This window comes from Anopheles gambiae, chromosome 2 (assembly GCF_943734735.2).
Source record: "Anopheles gambiae chromosome 2, idAnoGambNW_F1_1, whole genome shotgun sequence".
NCBI lineage: Eukaryota > Metazoa > Arthropoda > Insecta > Diptera > Culicidae > Anopheles > Anopheles gambiae.
The window spans coordinates 108,302,832-108,323,742 of NC_064601.1; the positions used below are offsets into that span (position 1 = coordinate 108,302,832).

Sequence of the window (20,911 nt, forward strand, 5' to 3'; positions counted from 1 at the left end):
TTCTACGGCAGAGCTCATGAGAGGATTACTGATGTGGATTTTAAGCTGTTTTAGTTTGCTTTCATGTTTAGTATAATTTCATGAACAATACATTTAGGCTTTCTTTTTAAAAATCTTCAATAATAACTACTGGGAATGGTTTTGGTGATAATTTTTGAAGTTTAATTGCAGAGCCGAACAAGCAGTTCAATTAAATTGCAATCTCATCATGAATGAAATTAATGCATAAAACAACTATTCAAGAATTTTGCATGAAATGTTTTATACTTAATTAAAATTATTTGTATGTTATAATCTCTCAAAAGTTATATTTCACACATTTTATGTTCTTCGTTTTCAAAGCGTTCGCCATGGGCGGCACAATCGTTCTGCACTCTTCGCGCCCATTGCGCTTGACGCTCGAGCGATGCACCGAGCGTTGCACGGTCTCCGATTGAAGCGGACCGGTCTGCAGACCTGCACAGCGGGGGCAACCGGACCCGGCATCTGGACGCGTTTAAATGCGGCATTATTTGACGGAAAGCTCTCGCGCGGAACGGTAACGTTGGCTGGCAGCGCGTGTCTCTTGAGCGGATCGACCGGTTTGTTGTGGATGCGCGCGCGCGTCCGCTTTCGTTGTCCACGGTTACCGTGGTGGAAATTGTTTATGGTACCAGTGTGATGTTACATTCTTAACGCTGCACGCTTCGTGTTACCCCTGTGCTGTTGTGTGATAATTGTGCGCTTAATTGTTGGTGTGTCTGAGAGTGTTTGTATGAGAAGGAAAAGAATCTACACTGCCATCAGGTGAAATAATTAAAGCAGATAAAAGTGAAGTGATCATACGAAATCACAGGGAAAGATTGCAAGTGACTTGCTGTTGAGTATTAATTAACAAAAAAAGATTGCACAGAAATGATTAGAGGGCCCGTCAATGTAACGCCATGTGCGCGATCTTTCATCCCAATGATCAGGTGTTGTTGATTGCTCACTGAGTTGAGTTTATTAGATGAGAGAGAGAGAGAGAGAGAGCGAGAGCGCAAGGAGCGACGAGCAAGCGCTTGTCTTGATTCAAACGCACAAGGAGTGATTGCGATAAAACGTGCGTGAGTAATGTTTGATCAAACGATCGTGAAACTGATCTTGCCATGAATCATACCACCATCTACGATTGATTGCTGATTGGCAATGCTTTATCGCTTGAGGTGGTGTTCTAGTTTAGGTTTTCTTGCACTGTAGTAGAATTATTTCTTTCCAGTTGCTCGTTTGTTGGTACGATTAATGCAATTAGTTAAGGGAACGGGCCATGTTTGTTTGCTTGTTTGGAACATCCAGCTCATGTGTCGTGGACCGTTGCAGACTTCCCGTCTAGCAGTGAAAGACACGGAATGACGTTTCTTGGCCATCGGTCTTGGTGTCATGTCACAATGCTCCAAATCCTTGCACGGGGTTAGACGAAGGTCAGGGCAATAGGATCCTTATGGCGGCACTAGCTAAAGGCACTGGCAGCGGTTGTCTAGGTTGAGTGAACTCTTGAGCAGAGTGACAGGGAGACCTGGTAGGAGCTGCCATAAAACCAAACAAGTGAAGCTAGAATTATATTAATGCTGGAATAGTCATTTTGCAGCAAACGTAACTCCAATGTTGTCTTGTTGCTGGAATAAATTATTTAATGCAGTCAATATTTTCGGCTGGAATGCATCGTTGCGGAAATAATTTTCAATTCCAATGCAGTTTTCATATTTTTACGAGCCATAATCGCCATTTCCGAGCACCGATCGCTCGTTCTTCCGCTGCATTTGTGTTTACGGCAGGTTTCGGGCTGTTAGAGCTTCATTGAAAGCTCTCAAATCTGCTGGTCCGAAATGGTCGGTTTTAATGGGATGATTATGACAAAACGGGTCTATAAAACGTTGCCTCCCAGCCCGCGATGATATACGGCGTAATTAAACATGCACCACGGTGTAATTGTTGGCCCGGTTGAAGCAGTTAAACTGGCAAATAAATCTGCTTCGATACCTAATTAATGCCCGCGGTAGGGAATATGTCTCCCTGCCTCTCTTGGCAGAAGGCAGAGAAGCTACAGATAACCGTGGTGAGTGTGTGTGTGTGTGAATGTGTGTGCTTTTTAATGTTGCCTTCGCAAAAATGGCCGCCTGGCAGGCAAATCAGCTATACGGCTAAAGCATTCCCCAATTGCCATTCGGCATTCCCTTGCCGCTATATCACCGAAACCTGTTTGTGACAGATTTTATGTTTTTCGTCGTCTTCAAGCTCGTTTCTCTGACTGTGTGTGTGTGTGTGTTAGTTTTTCTTTTCTTTTTTTCTTCCTTGTTGTGCGTACAAGTATATCGATTTCAATATCTCACTGGAGCGTGGCAAAGGAACAGGGGACCCGGAATCCGGTAAGAGCGGGTGCTGGAAGGTGTCGCAAATCTCACGAGAATAAAAATCATCCCGTGAGGATTGGAAATGTGAACCGTTATAGCCCGTGCCCACGCACGCATAATCGCTTTCGCATGCAAATCGGATGGGGTGAGGAGGGGGGGGGGGAGAGGGGGAGAAAATAAATATGTTAGCCGTAAGAAATTGGCAACCGATGCGTTCGTTACAGGCAGCGTAAAGGGACGAGAGCTTACCAAAAACCGTTGGGACGCAAAAGGCCCACGCAGATTGTGATTATATTTGTTTTATCAATTTTAAACCAATTAATAATGTGAGGGAATAGGCTAAAATGGAAGTCGATTGGAATAGATGAATGCTTTATTTTTTATGAAATTAAGAAGACAGCTCAACAGATCAGTTTACTTCACACAGAAATGAAAAAAAGTATTTTGCATTGATTTTCAGTAATAAAATGGAACAATTTTGGCTAGAAAAGTAAATATAGCTTGTTGAAAAACACACAACTAGAGGGATAGACTTGTGCACACAGCAGGGACTCGATCTTGTTGAGATTTGATCTCACACCCACAGTGACTAGCGCTACATGTGAATCACCCCATGCAGTCTGAAGATGAGCAATCACTTCCCTTCTTTAATGTAGTTTCCAAACTAAAGTTTTTTGCTTAGGAAAGACCCTTAAAGGTAAATAAAGATGGCAAAACACTAAAAATGTTTATTACAAGATGCTTCTCTTATTGCAAGCTTTGCCAAGCTTTTCATTGAATAAAGCAAGATTGTTTTTATTTTCTTATTTATTCAATACCGTTGCCTTGTGCCAAAAGTCCGTCCGTTACTGTTGCTTCGGGTGGGAATAATGATTAAATAGAAAAATAAATGGCAAGGAATTAAAATAAAAAACAAACCAACAGCCATTCCCACCCGAATCGAGCCAGCCCGAACAGTCCGGAGCAGTTAAGGAACCGGTATCGGAAGCGGTCGAAGTACATAAATAACCACCTCCGGCCTTTCCTTTCCTCGCACGCGTTCGCGCGGAACTTTGTCATCCCTTCTTACCCCTATTCGGTTGAGGGAGGTACTGCTGGTACTGTGTCCGGACCGATCCGCTTGCGTGCATCTGCGTGCGACAAATATTCGCGCAACGGCATTCGTTGTGAGTTGCCCTTGCTTTGCCGAAGGTTGCGCCAATCGGGTTGAACGAAAATCCCCCCCCCCCCCCCCCCCCAGAATCGTTTGCCGTGTTCACTCGCTCACTCGCCGCGCTCATGTTCCGTTTCTCCTGCCTTCTCTATTAAATTATTTCTCCATTCTTCAAATGCGACAGACAACGATCGGACGGATCAGTTCGATCCCAGTGCGGTGTGTGTGTGTGTGTGTGCTCGATCCTCGGCCTTTGCATGGTGCAAGCACGCTGATGTCAGCGCCTTGAAAGTAATGTTCTTGTGTGTTTTCTTTCCATTTTGTGTGTGTGTGTGTGCCCCGTCCCATTGGCCCCACGCTAGCAGCAGGTTCCAGACCGGGGATCCAGGTTTTGTGCAACCTCTAGTGCAACGGCTTAGTGTTCGTGCTGTGGTGCGCACAATCCTAGTGTTTTCGATCGCCAAAGGTGAACCAGTGCCAGAGCTGGCAAAAAGTGTGTTGCGGCAGTGTGTGGGATTCGTTCGCGCCGAAGCGTTTGGCCGGTCGTTGGCCTGCCGGATGATAAGTGTTGTTTGTGTGCGATGTTGTGGTAGGTTTATGGAGTGTGCGTCTGCGGCTGTGTGTGTGTGAGTTGTGGCTTGTTGTTATAAATTTTACTTCAGTGTTGGCAAGGTTTTTCTCTAAGAAAAAGTGGAAGTGACGCAAAGGTTTAAGGAAAAGTGCACCTGGAATTGCAAAGAAATAATGATTTGAAATTACCTGCCAGTGAGAGAGTTACAAAGTTACAGAGAAAATCGAGAAAACAAGAAATTTATATAACTATGTTTATCATATAAGCAGAGGAATCGAGCGACATTGAACTGCAAAGTAAGTATAAATTATATACTATTTATCTCTGATTATACAGGATCTTTCATTAAGAGATGTATCCTGTGTATCTTCTGTGTTGTGTTATAATGTGTTATAAGTTATAAAAGTCTACGATCTGTTGTGCCGCATATTTGCATTGATTACAATTTAGTATCCAACTTTGTGTGGTGTCACTTGGTATAATGTAATATGAAGTAAAAGTAATGTAAGGCAAAAAAACATGTATAAATACAAAGTTTTGAATAATGTAATGGATTTGGTGGAATATTACAAGCATTCTCTATAGTTTTTCTATCGTATAATGGAATCAGTCAACCGAATAGTGGAATTTTGTAAGTTGTCAGGGGATCTTTGTATTTACTGGTGCAAGCAGCCTGATACATTTTAGTTAATTTTACTGCTTTATCAAGTTGATTCAGAAAACCATGTCAAGCATATAATTCAGTTTTTAATTTTTGCAGGGATACGAGGCAAAAACTTTTAAAATTTATGAGTTTTTCAATTGGTTTCGTCGATTTGTGCAAGCAAATATTTACACTTTGCTTGCAATTTTCCACTTAGGGCTTGAACTGTTCCAATATATGATTCAAACTTTTGTAAGTTCCATATATTCTCAATTATCTTAGATTACAAATTTAATAAATAAACTATACATTAGATAGTGATGGTGTTGGTGATAATTTCAAAAATACATAAAATATCAAAATATCTATTTAATTTAGCTTTTGCTCGCATTTTGTCATGATTGCACAACAATTCAAAACAATTGTGCTTAACAATATTGCCTCATTTTCTCTCCCGCCCTACCTTAATAAGCATTACCAAATATAGGCCGAAAATAAATAGTTGCAAGCTCCACTGCCTAAGTGCTTACCATATTTGATTATTGGCATTTTTATGGCAAGCAATTGTGCTTCCTTTACGTAAACCTTCACCCAACCGCGCAACTTCAGACTGCAGGGTGGAAACGAAAAACGACGATATTGTATTTCCCAACACGATGCAAAAACTGTAACAAAGATTTGCCTCCGCGCTGGCACGATGTAATTATGTTCTGCAAAATATTGCCACCCAAAATCACGATCGGTTCGTGCATTTGCAAAACTACACGATTATGTCACACTATCCCTCCTTCCAACCGGTGCAACCATTTAAGAGGCATTGCCATGCGGTAAGTACCGGTAATTACTGTTTAGAAAATTGAATTCACAGCCAATTGCTTGCGCTCTCTGCGAAAGCGGGGATGGGATTTTTCGTTTCTTTCTTCACTGGTTAGGGACCTCCCCAAAATCCTCAAGCCATTGCACTGCACGCATCATCATCATCCTCAGCAACAGCAGCAAACAACATAAAAGCGTATGCGGTGGGATGCAGAGGAGCAATTGGCTCCCCCAATAGACACAGCAAGCTTTTATTTGGATTTATTTCTTTCACGTTAGTTGCCGCACCATTTTGCCCCCGCGAATTCTACTAATTACACAACATGGTCGTGCACTGTTTGGCGATCGTCTTGAGACGGTATAATGCCCCCTCTTCCCTCGGCGTTTGCTTCCTTTTGCACTACAAATATGACATTCACGATTCTCGATGCGCTCGACGCGAAAGCTTAGATACTGCTGCCACCGGAGAACATGTTAACCGCCACTGATTCCTACCCTTTGCTGCGGTGCATAAACCACACGGTGCATCAATGTGACGCCAATCAGGGAGGGCGGGTGAAGCTTTTAGTCCCGATCGGGTTCAGATCGCTTCGGTGCACGCTGGCAATTGGCCAAATCGAAACTGATGATGAAAAATGGGCTCGCTAAATGCATTTACTTGGGGGTTTTAATTCTTCTGCTCCATGTTCGTCATTGGCCTGTTTGGGTGTGTTAGTTGAAAGGTTTTGTGGAGTGTTTAAATACAGTGTTTTGTAGAGATTTTCAGAAATTTAAGATAATTTCTGTTTTTTCCGTTTTCTATGTGTTATGTTATGCGTTCCTCTTACAGTTGTTTATTTTATTAAAATTGAAACTCATAAAGTAAATACCTTCTTCAAAGCTAAGAATTAGGATAAAACGAAATCTATATTACATTTAATAGAACTTCTACAAACTTATCAATCCCTAATGTCGTACTACTTCTTGGAGAACCATTTTCAACCCAGGATCTTCTTTTATTTACTGTCGAGATTGTTTTCCTGCACTTTTTTGGTGGGCGCACAGCTTCACAAGTCACCTAGGAGAAGTAGTACAGAATCTCCTGCTTGTCGTGCCCGGCACCCGACGTCATGAGCAAAGCTCATTCCGGCCTCGTAAGCCGACCATAAATCGCTAATACTTCAACAGCGAGAACAACGTGCAGCAGCACCAGCAGCAGCAGCGATTCGATGCGATTCCACTCTGCTTTTCCTCGCCGCCGTTCGAAACCGATCGATGGATCGATCGATTCAAATCGGCGGCCTGCCGCGGCTGCGTGTTGCCATCCGTTCGCGGCTCGTTTCGGGCGGTACCTTTCTTTTAATGTCGACTTCCAATGCCGGACGGGGCTATTAAGAGATTTGCTTCATTTTTCTTCATCATTCGCGTCAGCTTAAGAGGCCCCTCTGCCTAGGTCATCGTGGTTTAAGGCTGAATCGAAAGGAAAAATCTTCTCGATTCAATCTCGACCGGCACTGTTGGCATTGAGTTGGAAGGTGTAGAATATGAGTAAGGGAAGCTTCTGTTTTCTGTTGCAAGCGTACTGTGAGGGTTGAGTGTGTTTGTATAGTGTAGTGAGATCGATCTTTCGATTACGTTTATCGGAAGGGGCATGACATGATCGTGAAAAAGAATCTTGACGTAGTTGCTACTTAGGTTTCTGCCCACACCATTTTTCAACAACAAAATCATTTATTTCATAAAATTTGAAGCTATTTCGGAATCAAAATGTACTTTATTACTACACTCTTACTGAAGAGTGTCGGTTAAAGACTCAATTCTACCTCGCACCATGCTTTCAGCTTTCCACAACTGCAGCACAACCCATACACAGCGCGGATAAAGATGCTTCATTTCGCCATGGGCTGGCAGACGTCGTAAAGCGCGTTGAAGAGTTCTCCTTAATAAAGTGCAAACCTCGAGTGTACCGCCACCGTACAGGGCGTGTAGCGGCTCAGCCACATACACACCAAAAGCCAGACTTGATGAGATTTGAGAGGATGGAAAATCAATTTTACAACCAACCAACGCCACGGGCACACTGGGCGGCTGGGCCTGGCTGAGCAGCTAACCGTGCTGACGGAAGCGTGTCGAAATATCGGCAAAGAGGCGGCTCCTATAATCGAAGCGCCCGAAGTAATCGCCTGCTATCTTGGAGAGGAAAAACCGGAGCATCATCATCGTACCGCGCGCCATTGCGGTGGAGGGTTTGAGGGAACGCTTCCCGAGGCATGGGAAAAAGAAATTGCCCCCGTCTGGATTGGGAAGGAATGGGCTCTCAATATCCGTACGTGTGTGTGTGTGTGAGTGTGTGTTTCGTTTCTTACACACAGAGTTAGGCAGAGTTTTTTGTCGGAGCAGCGGGCAGAATTTTTCTTCACAAACCAGGGTGTAAAGGGTAGGTGCACACAGCATCTGCAGCTACACAGAAGCTTTTGCAACAGCCAATAGTTGATGGAGCAGCAACACAACAACAAAAAGCCTACACCCAACGCAGAGCTGCAAGTCAGTTCGTTCTGCTAAGTTGCGAGTTGTTTCACCTTTTTTTTTCGCTGCTGCTGCTGCTGCTGCCTGGAGCGCTGGACGTTTTTGAAGATCTTTTCGAAGAGTTTACTTCGTTTCTTTTTTTTTATTTCAAACCGTTTCCACTACGATTTACAAAGCTTTGGTAGATGGTGGTGGTGATGGTTCTGGAATGGTGCTCGCAGTTTTTTTTTCGCCAGTCTTCTGCTTCGTTACCACGGTGACCGTGTCTCGGTAAATGAGCTGCAATTTTTCTCCTCCGTAGGTCGGTGCCTACAGAGGCATTTTTGGCATTTTCGGTGTTCTGTGTGTGTGAGCGCGTATTTTCTTTTCTTTCTTTTCACCCTCCCTGCTGGCGGGGTGAAGTTTGAGTGATTAATCATCGCTCGGGTGGACGATGATCTTATTAATGTGCGCAAAGTATAGGGTGTTGGCGAGATAAGACTTTTGATTCGCCGGATGACATGAGATCATTCACAGTTAGGGTCGATGTGTGCGAGCAGGTCGTTTTTTTAGGGCAGTTGCGAACTTTGATCTTTTAGGTGCAGAGAAAGTGCATGATAAGGATGAATGCCATCAGGAAATTAGGTGCGATGGTAACAAATGTTCGTCTTGCTTTTTTGATGATTTCATTTTGCCAGTATCATTATTTGCTAAATGTTTGAGTTTCACTTGAAGTTATCAAAATATCATCATTTGGATTTTGTCTGTAAATGGATCTTTAAAAAGGATGATTTTGTTTCGAATAGTAAAAATTTACTCAATACTTCAATAATCTCAATTCTTTATCCTACGATTTGGTGCAAGCAACGAATCCTCACATTAAGCTACTCATGTTGCTATTCCTGATCGTTTAAAGACTACCTGCCGGAACATGATCGTAGCGCACACTTTGATACACAGTCCTTTGCAAGACCACCGACGATTGGCCGTCCCTTGCCGTCCTAGGGAATCTCCTCTTAAACGCATCACTTTTAATGCGCTGCTTGCTTTAATCGACGCGTGTAATTAACCTTCGAATGCTCGTCTGAACCTGCCTGTTGTTGTTGATGCTGTTGTTCGGCTGATACGTACAAGGTAAACCCATACCCTCCCTGAGGGGGTAAAAAAGGGAGAATCGGTAATGAAACACAAGCCAGAAAAACCGCACCGCAAAGCCACCTGGAATTCGATCCTTGCAATCGACCGGAATGCGTGAGTTTTTGTGTGAGTGTGTGTGTTTGTGTGTGAATACAGAAAGGTTCGGTTTAGTCTGTTTGATCGTTGTTTCGTAGAATGCTATCGGTTTGTTGGAGGAAAAGATATTGGAATTTAAATAACTCGTCAGCTGTTACATGCATTTGGTTTTGTATCATCACAAAAATTTGTTGCAAAATGCGCAAATTAGTATTTTTTTTGTTTTCGTACAATAAGTTTAATCAGCATATACAAACATGTTTAGAGCGTTTTAAGCTTGTACAACACATCGATCGTCTTGAAACACGTGATTGTAAAACACTTACAGCCTTTAGTGAAACGATCCTCTTGGCCTAAACTCCGAATGAAGCAGCTTACTACGCGCCATAATTCATCTCCCAACATCGCCGAAACGCGTTGTATGTAACGATTAATGGCTATTAACATGTAGCTAAAACGTGAGCCATCAAACCGTCGAACAGCACACCGGCTTCATGTACGACATAAAAGGTTATCCTAGTTTCGGTACGATAACTTTGAAAGAGAAGCTATTAACTAGTACATGCAGCACGTACAACATCACGATCTTACGATCAGTTTTAGCAGTGGTTGTGTACTCCATCAATGTACGCTGCAGATGAGATGGTGTGCCGTGTGAAATTACCAGCCTTTCGTAAATGAGTCAAGAGCGTTTGCTGTAAGTTCAATTTTATCAACTGGTTTAATCGATTTTTATCTTTCTTTTCGAGGGAAAGCGCGGGGTAAACGCCGCGATAAACAATTGATCGCGAATGAAAGCGATTGAATTGAAGCGAATGAATTAAAAAAGTTACTCCACACAAATCATTCAATACCTTTCGGTAAAGAAGGATTTTTCCACAAAATGAAGTGAATGCGAGCGACGAAACACAGTACAGTGCAGTGCGGTTGTCGAACAGCTTTATCGATAGCGCACAACAATCGCTGTTGATGACGCGATTGTTTCATTCGCCGATAGGAAACGAGGATCGGGAGACAACCCCACGGGACAATAAAATCACTTACTTCCCTTGTGTCTGGGGAGTGTCTTTTGCGAAGAGATTAATTTCGAAAAGCTCATAAAGCATCGACAAATAAACGGGAATGGAACGATAAACTTTTCCAATTCATCGCTTTGGTTTCGGGCTGCTTGAAGCTTCAGGCGTTTCGCAAGCGGCAAGCAGTGTTTGTCTTTGGCCTCGAGTCGAGTGTGCCGAAAGCGACAGGGCTTGGACTGTATTGTGTCTTGGCAAGTAAATTTCAAACCAGTTTCATCTGTAAAATGCTATCAGTTTGTGTGCTTTCCGTTCGATTGTCAATGGCAGTGCAACATTGCTAATGGCTTGGTGTACAACGCCTTCTTTGTAGGATGGTTTGTTCTTAGTAAATTGAAAATACAAGTTCGAAGACAGAACTTATCTCATTTTAGCACTTACTACGATTTATTTGAAGCTGGTACAATCACGGAAAGAGCTGTCAACTGTGGGCCAGCATTCTGTTTAGTTGTAATCCGTGCCAAAATCTTTCTCTTATTGTCTCTTTCTCTCTCTCTCTCTCTCTCTCTCTCTCTCTCTCTCTCTCTCTTTCTCCCTCTCTCTTATACAAACTCTCACTATTCATAGTATTGTAGTATCTGAATCCGAAATGGGGTTTTGTGTTCCAAGTAATTACTGTGTGTCGTACGAAATGATGTATAAACTGTTGAAATACAAAATATTTACTTGGTAGTGCAAACCGGTACGAGAGGGTTTCACGAGAGGGGTTCGCGTTGTGGCCGACTCGTGTGCGTGTGTGTTTGAACGATTTAATCATCATTTGAAAGAGGACCAACTGATGCTAGTGGTGTTAGTTTGGAAGTATCACCGCGATCGAAAACAGCTCGGAGCATCGAATCCTCAACACACATACACATACTCAACCAAACTTCCTGCTTGTTTGCCTTCCCCAGGCCAGGATGCTGTAAAACGGATGCAATTTGGGGTGCAGTTCGGTGCCACAGGTAAGCCACAGGGCAGTCCTGCGGTGGTGACCCGAAATGTCCTCGGTCGATGTTTGCCAGTAGCAGTACACACATTCTGGTTGAAAGCTTCATTCGGAACGGGGGTACAGGACACGTGGGGAGTGCACAGGTTTAATTAGCTAGCCTGGTCGCAGAATCGGGAAAGAGATGAGCTGAAATACTTGTATAAAGTCTTTGTTTTTTCTCTCTCCCTCATCTGCAGTGATTAACTTTCACTCGCGGCAAGTAAAATAGAACCAACCGGCCAAATGTAACTGGTACTTGGAGCATGGTTTTGTTTTCTGCAATCCCCTACGGACGCTGTTGTTGTCTGCTCTTTTCTGGCACCACTCTCTACTATCTTAACGTTTTCCATAGCCCGGTGGAATGAATGTGGCATACCGGCGGGTATGTATGGTTTTGTTTTCGTTTCGCATTCTCCGTGGTTGATGAAAATTTCCAATCAGGTCGTAATTGGCTGCCGGCTAATTTCCATCGCCATCGTGTACCGCCCATGTCCCTGTCCCTGTGGCAGCGATGTAATGTGTAGAACGACAGTGGAATGAAAACTACCATCAGAAAGCTCTCACTGCTGTTTGTTTAAGACAATAATGAGAGCACGGGCATGAAAGCCTTTTTACTGCTGTTTGCTTCCTACTGTTCACAGCATAATAACGGTTAGGAATGGTGTGGTTTTCATTTTCCATTAAATGTAGCGTCTGACAATGGATGGTTGCAAAATATGTGTAATGTGAGATGGAGTTGAAACAAAAGAATATTTGTGGGGATTTTTTTGGCACATTTTGTGTATGCGTATCGTTATGTTTAAAGGCCTTTAAAAAACTTTGTGAAAATTTAGATGTTTGAATGCTTTTTGCAGTAAAATACTTACACATTATTCATCTTGAAGAGATATAAAATGTATGGAATATGACCGAACCGTCCAAACGCTCATCTTAAAGAAACAATTTTGACAAAGATTACATCTTAGAAAGATTTCACTGCATTTTTTTACGATCAGGTGATATTCCACTGTGATTTGATCGATGATTTTCGTCTGCATTTTTGTCTGCAAGACAATCTGACATCATCATTGACATCATTCATCTGGCATTTGCGGCGAATGAGGATGGTCAGGCAATAAAGCAGCGGGATGATTCATCGTTTATCTCTTTTGCAACGTTAATCGACCAACCGTGTGGTGAAAGCTGTACGTTTGAAGGTTTATACAGTATTTATAGATTTTTTTTAGATATTTTGTTTATTTGTTTATTTGTAAATGTTAAGTGATTGGCCATAATTGGCCTTATCACTGATCTTATAAACTAAACTTATAATAACATAAAGCATCACGGTACAATGTAACATCAGCACAAAATAAATAACACAGAGTATCACAGCAAGAAAAACAGGTTAAATTAGGGAATTCCAGTCAAAAGAGTCATAATGTGCATTAAATCTGATAGCCATCGCAGTCAAAGGTTCATTATCGCTATATGCACGTCTAGTTTGGTCAACTCTTAGTAGCCTAAAGTTTCTTAAAATACGAGCAGGTACGTGGAAATTAACTCTAGCTAAAAGGTCCGGTGAATCTATCTCTCCTAGGATGATTTTTTTCATGAATAATATTTGCGCCGTTTCGCGACGAGTAGCGAGAGATTCGAGTCCAAAAATTAAACACCGGGCATGATAACTAGGTCTCGCTGCTACGTTACGCCAGGGTGTGAACCGTAAGACCAAACGGGTGAATTTTTTCTGCACTGACTCAATCTTATTCGACCATAACGACGACGATGGGCACCAAACTACTGAGGAGTATTCTAAGATGGATCTGACTAGTGATTTGTAGAGTGCGACAAGACAATGTGGGTCGGAGAATTCTCTCGACTGCCTGCGTATAAATCCTAGCATTCTGTTCGCTCTATCAATAATTTCGTTATGATGCATATGAAAGTCAAGTTTACGGTCAAGAGTAACTCCTAAGTCTTTTACTGCACTGTGTCGTTGTAATTGTGTACCGGAGATGCAGTAGTTAAACACTATTGGACAATTAGAACGGTGAAACGACATGGACAAACATTTATCAACAGAAATTTGTAGGTCGTTGTTCAGACACCAGTCGGAAAAAGAGTCGATCGATGCTTGCAGGACATAACAATCACCAAAACACCTCACAGGAAAAAAAAGTCTAAGATCGTCCGCATACAATAAACATTCAGATTCCCTTACTACAGTAGTAACGTCATTGAAAAATAGAGAAAACAGCAAGGGTCCAAGGTTACTACCCTGTGGCACGCCTGAACAACTCACGAATTCCCTAGATGTCATACAATCAACTTTGACGCGATATCGACGATTGGTGAGGTAAGATTCGAACCACTCCACTAAAGAGGCAGAGAATCCAAGACGAGCAAGCTTCGCCAACAACAAGCGATGATTCACCCGATCAAAGGCAGCCTTAAGGTCGGTATAGATGACATCCATCTGGGCTCTCGAAGCGAATGCAGCATGGCAGTGAGATACAAACTCCACCAAATTGGTGGTCACACTGCGGCGAGGGAAGAACCCGTGTTGGTTCAGTGTTGTGTTCTATCTAAAATAAAGATGAAATAAATTAACATCTATATTTAACACAATACATGAACAGAACAAACACATGTGCGATATCTGTGCAGAAGAATATGTAATGAGCATTGAATGATTGAAACGTTTTGCGATTGAAGCATAACAAAATGCTCACTCCTACTCCTACTCCTTGAAATGCTTCAGAAAGCTTATTTTCCGACGGTTAAACATCACGCGACCTGCGAATAATAGAACGAGTGCTAGCGAGGAATGGAAAACAAATCAGCTCTGTGATGGAGTGGATGCCAAATTTTACCCCAAAAACACACAATCACGATCCTTACAAGCGGGGGCTGGAGAAAAAAAAAGGAAATCGTTTCGCACCCTTCCTTCCCGCACCCCAGTTTGGTGGCTTTTTGGCTCTCTATGAACCTACCGTGACTGATTGGATTCCGAGCAACCAGTTGCTCGGGAGATAGATTAACGTGAAAGAGCATAGCAACCGACCCGGGTACGAGAACACAAGGCTCCATGGTTTCCTGCGCAGGCAGTGGCGGATTTAACGGTGCGCGGACTGAGCGGCCGCGGGGGGCCCCGTCTATGTAGGGGCCCCGTGTAAGGAAGTTCAGCATAGAACAATGTGTACAGTAGTCTCAACAAGAGCTTCTGTGCTAGTTAGGGGCCCCATGGATGAAGGTACTCTTAAACTATTGGGGCCCAGTACAGGGATTCTGAGCACACACCCCCCCCCCCCCCCCCGCCAGCAAACCATTGAAGTGGGTTTGATTCAAAACCTAATGCAACAATATGCACCCCCCCCCCCCCCCCGCTCGACACCAACCGGGGGGCCTCCACTCCTTTTAACGCTTAGGGCCCCCAACACCCTAAATCCGCCACTGTGCGCAGGGTAAGGCGAGTACATTTATGAATGGAAGTGATGATAAAGTGTGTTTACTTGTGCATACTTTCGGGCGCGTTGAAGGAATTTTGTTTATTTTTATACGCTCTTGTTCATGTGCATCTGTTTTGGGATTTTTTTTTGTTGGGGGAGCTGTAAAAATATGTAAGAAAAGGAAAAAAGAGAGACAGGTTGTACACCACAATAAGAAAAATCTAAAATCATCCCTAGCCCCAAAATAGTTAACCTTGCAAAGGATGAAAGCTAAAATTTACCACCGGCAAAGGACTGGCGACAAGCGATGGATAAATGTTCCGCTTTTTCGAGGTAAAGTGAGTACGACATAATGGGGGCTCATGTGTGACTGGGTGGTGCACCCGACCGCTTATCATGGGCATGAATATGAATGAGGGTAAATACACTTTAGAGTTGTGTGAATTTGATGGTGGCACAGCACTCGCTTCCCCTTACGCAAAGCACACGGGCAGAAAGCTCCATTATGCCGTTTAAGCTGTGTATGTGGTTGAATGGTTTGTATAAATACAGAGCGTTTTTTTCTCTCTCTCTCTCTTTCCCAAGAAACAATTTGCAAATTAGTCGGAAAATTAAGGTACCGAGATCTGTGCGGGCGACGGCATTTTACTGTTGAGTTTTGAATATTAAATTAATGTTGGAAGTGACTTCATCGTTACATGGAGAGCACTTGTCGCTGTTTTCAGCAGAAAAACACAAAGCAAGAATAAAACCCAAAATGCAAAACTGTGGTCAAAATTTGTGTAACCAAATTCCGGTTTGCTTGCTCTTCAAATCCGTCAAATAAAATGCTTCCGCACACGTTCCGGTTGCGGGCTGGTAAAGCATATACCAATTTCGGTTTCCCATTTACTGCTGCACACCGAGAACCACTTGAAATGTGTCACCTATCATCGAAGGCGTCCCTTCAAGAGTGGTTTGCTTCGAATGGCTTCGAATCGTTAGAAAGTGTGTATTCGAGACAATCTTACCCGTATGTGTGTGCGTATTTTTTTTGGGAAACCTGTAAGAGGTGAAAAGCAAAATATTCACATCCGGTCCAGGTGCCCGATTATCGTGCCCCGTTTGCGAGTGGGTATCGCGTCAAGCGATTCGGGTTCCGATACTTGAAATCGTTCCATCGCTTCGGAAGTGCCACCGGTTCACGCGCTGCCCGGGATGAACGGGCAGCCAAACATGCCTGGTTCGGGGTGGAATTTATGCCAGGTCACGTGAGAAAGCAAACTTTGGCGTACAATAATGTCAAAGTTTTCGTTTCCCGCTTTCTTCGCTGGTGGAAATGTGCTTGCGGCTTGGAAGCGTTTGTCATCGAAGGTACACTTAAACGGTGCTTACGAAAGTGTCGCTAGACGGTGTGGATGGGACTGGGAGAGTAAGACGAAGAAAAAAAAAACACACACACACATCTACGATCTTTCAAACATCGTTTAGTGGGTGCAAGTAGAATGGGAAAGAAAAGGAGACTCATCCGTCGTCTTACAGCCCAGGGACGTGGGGTGCCCGAAAACCAAAATTGACGGTGTTAAGTGAGATGAGATGTTTCTCAAGAAAACATACACACTCACGTACACAATCTTTAGTTGTGGTGTGAGGGGTGCCCACTTGTCCTTTTTCGATGGAGCGAAATACAAGATGTTTTTTGTGCGGTTGTGCGGTTCGACAAATCATTTAAGTTCGATGTGTATCGCTTGCACATTGGCCGGATGACGATAGGCTCCTTTTGATAAGTGTATCATTCGACGAATTGTAATAGAATATTGATAGAACAAGGGTCACGTTACAAACTTGTTGTTTAATGTGTAAAGTTTCATAACATTTAAAATTACCAAATCTTCTACTTTCAAGAGAATACAATTAAACACCTCAATTAAGGTTGATTGCCTCTGGTTCATTCTATTGTATTGTAATTTTTAATTAAATTACATACCAATTCCTCACACCCACTGCGTCACAACAAACACGCCGAGCAGGACGGTGCCATAAATTTGTCTTCTAAATGCTTAAGATAACATCCGGTTCGCTCTAAACAGCACTGAACATGATGAATAAAAAGGGGAAACGTTGAAAAAATTTAATTTAGACGCATCGTCTCGGAAGCCTTTTCTAGCATTTATTACGACTTCCGCGTGCCATAGTTTGGATAAGTAATTAGAGCGCTGCGACTTTACGGCGCGCAACCGCGGTTCTGACGAGCGTGAGCCCGAAGAGCCAAGTGACATGATTAAATAAAATGTTTCATCTCCCTATCCAACGGGCGGCGAATTGTGAATTCGGCAGACAAGGGTGTTAGCTTTTGTTCACACACACAAATGCGCGCCGCTGTGCCTGTTTGGATGAAGTTGATGGTTTAATGTGAAGTTGAAGTTAACCTACATTCGCGTCCAGTTTCAGAGCGAAATGGGGGAAAAAACACTAGTTCGGATGAGTTGAGTGTAGTGCGCTTCTAACGAATAATTAGCATATCCAGCATCGTTTGCTTCCCGGGTTTTGTTGTTTTTTTTTGCCTCGACCGCATCTCGCCTGGAAGATCCTAATGAATACATTAACGTAACACATCAAAACACACGGCGGACAAATAAATCGTCGGAATGTGCAGCAAAGTGAGGGAAGGATTGGAAGATGTAGCTCCAGCCTCTTTTGCCAATCTTGTTATGTTTCCTCATGCACTCGGGCCCGACCTGTGTGTGTGAGGCTTTCACTTTTGCCTAGTTTTCTCTGGATTCGTTTGGAATGGTAGAAGAAACGTACTTGACCTTTTTTCCGAAGCTGCACTACCAGTGGCGAATGCATGAATAGAAGGTGCCGGCCCGGGTTAAAGTTAGAGTGTGAACACATCTTGTCCGCTACACTGCACACCGTTACACCAACACAAAAGCAAAACACATTAAGAGGATGCGCAAAAACACTTGCAGCCTGGAGTGCAGCCTGTTCATTAGCGGTGCAAGGATATGCTAAGCAGTGCAGCAGCGGTGGCAAAAACTAGATGCGGAGTTAGTTTATATTTGCATACATACATCGAACAATATGGGCAGAGAATGTTGCAATGGTGGGCCTTTGGGTACTGTACAGTCCCTTCTTCACGATGTGTGTCAAGGTTTCGGCAAAGGAATGCAAAGGTTGAATGAAAGGCGAACGAGAGGATCATCTTTGATGTTGATGGTTTAATAAGCGAAAGACATGAGTGACACAACTGTGATCTGTGAGAAACCCAACACCCATAACAAGTCGGTTATGTTCTTTTCATAGCTGTGTTTGAAAAGAAAGATGAGCCAAAAAAGGAGTGGAGCAGTTGAGTAAGCTCTTATGCGTGACAGCCCTAATAACTGCTGAAAGTACTTATGCAACAAACTTGTCCCAGGTGCTAATTTCGCTTTGAGTGATTGCGTTGTTATGCGTTATGGGTGTATTTGATTCATGCAATAATCGACATTGCATTGCTTCGTTTCGTTTGAAAATGATATCAACAATGCATTTTTGGTTAATTTTTACGTCAACCTTTAACGACGCAATAATTTAAAAACAGTTCTCTGTTTTATAGTACATAAAAGTGTAAATAGTTGGAGAGTAAAATAACCTTTCGTTGGGTATTAATTGTTCAATGTTTTGAGGCTTATCTCTATAGAAGAGTTATATATTGCAATAGCATATGTTCTTCACAAATGAAATGAATTTATGTTTCAGGTTGATCACAATTTACGCATAAGAGTTTCACATAATTTACGATCAAAAAGTTCCATCAGACTGGGAGCTGTAAAAGTAATCATTTCTCGGGTGTAGAAGTACAACATAGCCAAGGAATTGCAGAACGATATTCGGAATGTCCCCGCTGTGCTCGTAAATGATCAGGCTATTGATCATACGGAATTGCGATCAATTGCTATGTACGCTCAGCCAGTCACCAGCGTACACGATTGATCCAGAACCATTTAATTAGCATCATCAAAAGCTTCGTTCAATTAAATGCTTGCTTTATCCCGTTCCCTTTCCTTAAAAAAGATTACCCCTATCGAACCCAAACGAAGTAGTTCCGTAAAGAAAATTGAGCTGCCTATTTCGCATTATATTCCGTCAACGGGGACAGGGATTTCAATTTATCATCTCCTATCGACAGGTTGACGGCTACAGGTAAGCGTCCCTGTAAATGCTTTCCTGGAAGCGATTCCTTTTTTTGTTGTTTGTTTGCTGCGTGCAACGAGGTACGTGATTGCGGTCCGGAAACATCGTGAAATGAATTTCTTCGTCGAGTGTATCACGCTGTCCCGAGACAGCACCGTCACCGTACATCAAACGAAGCTGCCGGCTGCATTTGCCATGGGAAATGGGATTTTGGTGGAATTTGGCCGGCCGCTGCTGGTGCAAAGCGTTGTTGCGTTGCGAACATGTGACCAAACATTTTGCCGAAAGGATACTTGTGCTTTCGGTGGGCAGATGTGATTGGATGCTAAGCTCGTGCTGGTATAGGGTGTTTAGTAAAGAGTTGTGGTATTGTTTGGAAGATATTGCTGGATCATTATTATTATACTTTTTCCGTTTACAAAGCCACAAAATTTTATTCCATTGTTCACATGCTAATAACACAGCACAAATATGATTAATTAATGTCCATGTTGTTTGGTCTTTTGGACTGGAACTACATACAGCTCCAATGTTTCTATAAATCACACAATGCCCATCGATGCACCCTGTACTGAACCGAACCAGCATGTGTACTGTAACATCGGTCGGCGCAAGATCGTTGCTCCTTTCTTCGCCGCAAATTCCCAGCATTGCAATCCTATTGCAGTAGTACTGCCACTTCCCCCACGAACAGTGTTGTCCGTGTAGTTGTGCGGTAATAAATCTCGCCACAACAAGCGAACTCCAGAAATGGGGCAGCCGAAAATACGTACTCCCAGTACAGCATCATATATCACTTTCACGTAGCCACCCGATCGCACAGTGTACGGGCGCGCAGCAGTCAAGTGGCTCGCACTATCCAGCGAACGTCCAGCAATCGGCAATGCGGAACTGCACTCAAGCCCTCCACTGCTGGGTTTTATCCGTCCCATCTACTGTCCTGGGTTGGGTGCATCCGACTTTACACCGACTGCTCGCTGCGATGCTAATGACAACCGAATCGGTCCGCTAACTTGCAGTGCCCCGTTGCAGCTGGTGAGTGCATCCTTCCAGCTCGTACTTGCCGGCGGGTTAACTTTTGGGCGGGCTTTTGTGGGGAGGTCAAACCCGTTCAGTTTGCCACCCTGGTGGGAGATTAATGAGTGCACGAGTGCACCACACATGCCCCGCGTTCGGCTTCTCCCCACGACCGAACTGTATCCTCACGGCCGCACAGTTGAATGTGTGTCACAGTCAGCTGATGAATTAGAAGCATGGACAGTGCACTGCACTGTCCGATATTAATTCCAACCCAATCGGGGGGCGAGGGGCGGGGGACCGCAGCAGCTTATTATAGATAATCAAATGAGCTTCCGATCGGGGTGCGTTTTGAAGAAATGCTACCACAGTTTAGCTATCCCGGACCGAGTGATACGGTTGGTTCGAGTGACTGAATTATGGACACCGTACGGTACAAACTAGTCCTGGACAGTAGGGATGCTAGGGGCGATTTCGATGGTCTGGCTTTGATTGCACCTAATAGAAGGCATTAATTTCCATGCACAACGAGTTTGAATGGGAGATATCTGGGCCGGATTTATGGGCGATATTGTACGCGTGGAGTAGATCTTGATATGAAGGGTTGTAGCGTTGTAACACTATTTGGTGGGACGTTGTGCCTGCAAGTCTGGTTTTTTCTTCTGTGAAATGAAGCTTTCGGATTTGAATTCAACACAAGAAATTGGAATATTCAAAGGATTTTTCAAATTCCATCCATAACTTTCCATCTCGATTATTAACCGCTTCAAACTCATTTAGTCTGCCGATCGTTTGCAGAGCCCAACGGTACTAAACTTTGCCCATTTATCCTGATCTCCTAGGAAAGCCAATCCAATCAGCAATCGAATCGATACGGAGAATCCGTTATCAGTCAAACAGCTTTCAATGACATTTGCAGAAACAAGCTCAAGTTTCTGGTAAAATCACACACACCCATCGTCCAAAAAAAAAAAAAAACAAAAAGCTATATATTTC

The 20,911-nt window shown here is 43.3% G+C and overlaps 1 protein-coding gene across 4 annotated transcripts in view; it reads left to right on the forward strand.

Moving 5' to 3' along the window:
* The first annotated feature begins 514 nt into the window (after positions 1-514).
* LOC1270184 (EGFR adapter protein) overlaps positions 515-20,911 on the forward strand; it is a 65,823-nt gene continuing 45,426 nt past the window's right edge. The window contains exons 1-2 of one of the 4 annotated variants that reach the window (XM_061643182.1): positions 515-786; positions 3,885-4,389. The gene's annotated coding sequence lies outside the window, so the exon portion shown is untranslated. The remainder of the gene's footprint in view (positions 787-3,884; positions 4,390-20,911) is intronic. The other 3 variants (XM_061643183.1, XM_061643184.1, XM_061643185.1) reach the window with 3 other exon arrangements.